The sequence below is a fragment of the Orbicella franksi genome, chromosome 5, assembly GCF_964199315.1.
Source record: "Orbicella franksi chromosome 5, jaOrbFran1.1, whole genome shotgun sequence".
In the NCBI taxonomy this organism is placed as follows: domain Eukaryota; kingdom Metazoa; phylum Cnidaria; class Anthozoa; order Scleractinia; family Merulinidae; genus Orbicella; species Orbicella franksi.
Window position 1 is genome coordinate 7990775 of NC_138149.1, and position 6202 is coordinate 7996976.

General features: G+C 38.6%; 1 protein-coding gene across 1 annotated transcript in view; it reads right to left on the reverse strand.

Moving 5' to 3' along the window:
* Positions 1-4403, reverse strand: part of LOC145488620 (uncharacterized) — a 98343-nt gene extending 93940 nt beyond the window's left edge. Inside the window, exon 1 of the mRNA XM_081467512.1 lies at positions 4257-4403. The gene's annotated coding sequence lies outside the window, so the exon portion shown is untranslated. The remainder of the gene's footprint in view (positions 1-4256) is intronic.
* Between the last annotated feature and the right edge of the window lie 1799 nt (positions 4404-6202).

Sequence of the window (6202 nt, forward strand, 5' to 3'; positions counted from 1 at the left end):
ATATTTTTATTTTTAGTTACAAAGGTAACTTGATACTTGTGTTTTTCACAAGGAGTAAATCCAATTAATCAAGAATCGTCGCTTCTAGTTCTTAGGTCATGTTTTAGAGGAGATGAGACTATTTTGATCTGAAACAGTTCTAACGTTTACAATAGTAAGTGCAGGTGACGATTGTTTTGTTCTTGTTGCATGCAAATATAATGAGATATTTTTATTTTTTAGCTGCAAAGGGTAATTTGACACTCTTGTTTTTCACAAGGGAGTAAATTCAATTAGAGCTGACGAATCGTCACCACTCTTTCCCACGAGATGTTTGCTATCTTTAGTTACAAATGGTAACTTAACACTTTTGTTTTTTATATGGGAGTAAATTCAATTAGAGCTGACAAGTTATCGGCTATTGTTCCCAGGATATTAAACAAAAAAAAAGCTTTCATTTCTGGACGGTTTTTACGTCTCTGCAGTAGCAGATTATTTTTATTTGATGGGCATTTTACGACATTCTTTTCAGTCCGATATTTTTAAAGGTAAAAAGTATCAAAACTGCTCAAATGTTCTTTGAAGACCGCATGGCACCAAGTTAAAGTGCAATTTAATTAAATCAGACTTTCAATGTGTCAGAGAGGTTTTTTTCTCTTTGTTTCTATTTTCGGTGAAGTACTGTTGTTGTGTTGCGTTGTGTAAAAAGGGTAAATTTACGACTCGTATAAAATGCGAAAAGGTCTCTTAACTTGAGTATTTTGATCAAAAATTCCTCTTGGGGGTTGGAAAGGCTGTGTGATCGGTGAGTGAGGGAGTTATGCATGTGCGCGTGTCACACCAATCACAGTGGGGGTTTTATCAAAGAACGAATCAAAGAACAAAATAAGATGGTATCTACATTAATCTGGAGACGTGTCAGATTACTGTAGTTTGTTCCGTCAAACATTTTATGGCTTACTATTTAGCTTATCATTACCGATGTAACATCGTATGTACATCATAAACTCCCAGTTTCTTTCTTGCTGTACATCGCAACCAAAAAAAACTTGTCAAATTAACCAAATCATTACTGTAAACAGCTTCATAAATGCTCCTATCTCCGAGACTTAAAAAAAAAAAAAAAATAATAATAATAATAATAACTCTTACACGCCTTGCGTGCCTATGTTATCTTACCCTGATGACACTAACCCACGCGACGAAATGAACCTGCATCAGCTTGTTTCCAAAACGATTAGAAACCCCAAAAAAGAAGGACAGATGTCATTATGATCCACCAACACGTTAAAAAGATGCATTCTTCAGGTTTTTTTAGGAAACTAACGCAACACCGCAGTTAGGTACAATTAGTTAAAGTTGCCGAAATATTGCCCTTAATGCCCCCTCTTGTTGATTTTAGAATTAGACAGACAACGGAAGAGAATATCGGTGACATCTCAGTGTTGGCTGCTTGACATACTACTGCGAGGTATCTTAACCCTTGCACGAGAAATCCTTCTGAATCTCTAGCACTAGCACTGTGTACTGCACATCTGCTTTTCTTCAAGACACAGAGACACACGACAGTAACCTGAGAGTGACGCAAACATGGTCACGGACGAATAAAATGCGGCTTTTGGGAAATGTCCCGTCTCCCGACCGACCGAGATGTCATTTTCTTTTTTGCGGAATTAAAAAGGAAATTCTTGGAACCACCATCGAGAATTTAAAAAAAAAAAAGACCTCGAAGTTAGGCATTTTCCCTGCGGCAAATTGGACCGCCAAATGCAAAGCATTCGCCGCGAGAATTCGACAGATATCCGATACAGCATACTTGAATATTGCATCTCTTATGTTGTTTTTCATCGGGTATGCAATCTTCCTTTAAATACAGTTTTTAGTGATTATCGTGGGAAAATTCAATGAAATATGGATATATGTGTGAACTGCAGAAATGATCGTCAGATCACCGTCAATTCATATTTACCGAAAAGACAATTTAGGACCGCGTAAATTTTAATTGTAGCTGAGATGCAGTGTAATTTTGATCCTTTTCAATGTTTTTCTTTATTTTTTTAATTTGTTTTTTCTACCTAGGTGGTGTGCTCGTAAAACCGAGTAATATTTATATTTTATGATTTTAAAAATCCCAAAGCATTAGAACTGGCTACTGCAAATTTATTCCCTCACCTTTGATATTTGAACGTCCTATTAAAAGCTGAATCCCTAGTAATCCACGCCACAGGTTAGTTGTCCAGTTTCTTCGGCATCAAGAAGTTTGTAGACAAGTACGACTAAACGAAAAGCGATTTATTGTGTGACAACAGACCCGGCAATCAGGACATGCAGCCTTCGCAGTAACTGATCAGTCAGCTCAAAAACAAAGGTTAAATAAAGCTACAGCTAGATTACTTTCTCTGGAACTGGGGATTTCGCATATCGAAAATTAATTCCCTTCCAATTCGCTGCATCAGCGAAACGTCAGGTTTATTTCAAGGAAACGCTTCATCGCGCTGACACGACACGTTCAAATAACACTTTCAAAAGGCGTTGAATACGTGAGACTATTTTTAATACCGGTAATTAAATAAAAAAAGCTTTTTAGTCATTTAGGATATTACACTGTGCGTAGTTTAATAACAATCTGTTGCAAACTCAGGAAAATATGGGACTATAAACTTGCCTATTTTTGCAAAGAATTGCCGGGGGGGGGGGGGGTGGCGGCATAATAAATTGATCTCTTGCGGTGATTTTTGTTTATGAAATATTGATATTACGTGACATCGGTAGAAGAGTCCATATAAAGGATTATTTATTCATTTAGCGAGGCAACTTTTAATTGTGAGTTTCGCTTGACCGCATTTCGCTTAAAGTAAAGTAGAGGGAAGGAAAACTACCCAATTCTCGTACGTAAGCCTTTTTGCACCATCCTAAAAGTAAATGTTATGTCTCAGGGCCTCATTTCAGACCTTTTCCATACAAGTAAGGGAATATATATGTGACAGTTTTAAACCTGAAGTAGTCGAATACTGGGAAACATACTGTAGTGTCTGTTCTCGTTCCACAACTAGGCTCTTATAACTCTTATAAGTGGTCACCTGCACGTAAAACTAACACAAGTCGAGACTCGCTCACACCATATTTGACAGTTTTGATTAGTTTACTGGATCTGATTGGTCAAAGTTTTTATATTGACCTTGAGTTCGACACTCGGATGGAAACTATTCTATTTCGGGACTGATGAAGCACAAAAAGGAAAACAAAAACAAAAACATTTTACATGTATTGTAGACTGGCTTAAAATCGTATAGAAGAGTGGATATTTCATCGTTGTAACCAAAAAATGACAAAGTTTGGGCAGAGAAATAGTTTGCCGGCGGACATTGGCGGAAGATTTTAGTAAACAAACCAGCCCCAATTTACAAAAGGGAAAAACCCCAGCTTTCAATATGTAAATCAGTACCAGTTTCTAGGAATCATGAATACAATCAATACATAGAACAAAAGAGAAAACATGGAACATGGACTGATCTATTTCAGATGATATTTTCTCGGTATAACCCTCGCGTTTTGTACCTGCTATTATTTCCCTTTTTTCAAGGAAAAGCTGCGTGCAGGAACAACAGTCAGTAAATTCAAGCAAAAACAAATTAACTCTCCAGTGCGTGACACGGTTCAGCTGTGACGGTCAAGCACCGATGAAGCTCGAAAGACAGTTCAACAACGAAGCAATGACCCCATGTTCTAAGCCAAAAAGCAGCCTGTACAACATTAAAATCAAATCAATCAATGTTATAAGTCCTATCTTCCCAAAATTTCTTAAATTCAAAATTCAAAATATCTGTCAACAGTGTCATGACGTCCAGTCTGGTTTTAGTTCCCTGTACCTTGACACTCCAAACGCCAGCTTTATAAACAGCGACGTCATAACAGGGCAGAACTTTACTGAGTAGTTTTGCGCTGTTATCACAATTAAAATCTGTTCTTTCTTTATATGTTTCCCAGTAATCGAACTATCGAGCGAGTGAAACACTTGGACATTGTTCACAAATCAGATACAGGTACCCTTTACGCCTGAAGAGCGCTCATTCGAAACTACTGTACGTATTCAATTTCGTTGCCATGTAGTTACTGCATTCCCTTTGCAAATACATGTAAGACGCAAATTCGGAAAAGTGATTGCACTAACGGACTAGAAACTAGAATGATCACATCTACCCATCAATGAACAATAATTTTAAACGTCAATTTGAGAAAGATTCCTAATTAAGTCCTGGATCACTGAAGACTCTTACCTTTAAGCGCGGTCGAATCGCCGCTGATGGCGTGTCTTAAGTAACCAGTGCTGGCTCGATGGATGAATCGAACCTGGGTAGTTACTTCACCATATTGATTGTCTGTAGAAAACGAAAGCAGAAAGAGCGATATGGTTCACCCTTCTCTCCTTGCTTCCAACAGGAAAAATAAACACGCCTAATGAGCTTCAGGGTACCACGTGATAGGCGCGAACAAGAAAAGCTGTTCAGGAAGTCTGGAGGCCTGACTATAGGCCCGGATAAACAGAAATTTGAGGCTAGTTTTGGTTATGTCTTAGCCAATATTTAAGTTTGCTGCATTGCTTTGGCCGGCCTAGCGACAAAGTGGAAAAAAAAAATTGATAAAAAGATAACTGGATCAGCTATGGTGAATGGCGACGACGGAGCACCATGACTTTGTGCGTAATGGTCTACAACAAACAAAATAAAATGAAATGAAATATTTTTTTTTCTTCATCACTGAATGCGAAAGAAAGAAGTCGTAGCCTGATTTTAACTTCCTACACATGACTCCTGATTGGATTTCTTGGCATACGATGAAGCAAAGAGATAATTCGATTGCGGCGGCCCTGATCCTGTTGGTTTGTGTGGCATGGTTTTTACAGACGCAGCATATGTTTTCATCTCGTAAGACTAGCTATGCATACTGCCTTGCCATACCCATTTGGTACGTGGACAGCTTTGGATTTTATAAAGAGAAGCATGGCTATATTTTTGTTGTTTACAACTCGCAGCTGCGGGTTGCATTACTGTCGTTCGTCGTGATTTCCGGTATTTCCGAGAATTCAGACCCAAAAGACTCCGCTACTGTAGTTCCAGTTTCAACCATTCGTCAGTTGTTGTGTAATGTCATTCAACCATGTCTGAAAATTTAAATCTGAAAATCTAAAGTGAAAGTGGTACGTTCTACTCCCGGGGGTGGGGGGACACTTTAGGAATTTCTGGGTGGGGATGTGCCGCTGGGACCCTGTAACCCTTTGCCTATACCAGAGGTAGTTCAGCTGAATTTTGCTACCCTATACTAGGGTAAACTCCCCAAATCCTCCCATCTATCGATACTATTGAGGCTGATTTGCGTAAATTTAAACTTGCCGATTTGATTTTTTTTATACTTTTGAGTGGCAATTCCTGGTTTCCTTAGTCTAGATAAAATCTTCAACCAACCAGTCAGTTTTGGGAAAAATGATACCCTATTCCAGACCCAAATGCTCTGATTTATATACCCTATCCTAGAGTAAACTGCTTGAAAACCATACCCTTCACAGCGGCACATACCTATATAGCCCATATATGACAGTGTCCCCCCGGTTCTACTAAGCTCAATTGTAAATTAGCCGAGAGCTAAACAAACAGCTCTTTATCCAGAGATTAAATAAAGAAACTGCTTTCTCAGCACATTCTAAAAGGGCGCCATACCGACGTGCCACGGCTTGTACCTCTAAATCAATCCTCTTAATCAATATCTAGACCAAAGCAACAGATTATAATAATTACATTGCTTTGATTTCAAGCGACTATCCAATCATTTCTCAGTTTGCACGTGCGATCCAGTGAACACTTGGCAGACAAACATTTCCAAAAACTGCACTCAATGCCAACTAAGCGAAAAGGAAGCACATACTTTCCGGGCGGTCTCATAAGTTAATGGCAAAGTTCCTCGGGACTTTCCCGCGGTTATCGATACCTGTACAACTGAGATGATTTGAATTTTAGTAGAATGAAAAACCCAAAATATAAAACTGACAATTCGCCATTGAAAGAGCTGATAATGTCTTTCTACGATGCCAAGATTTCCTGAGAGACAGACAGAGGGCTGAATCGTGGTATTTCGGTTTTTTTACTGTAAATGACACAAATCGCGGAAACAGGAAGCTTCTATTTTAGCAATCGAAAGTGAAAGTTCCACTTGACAATGCGTGACAAGG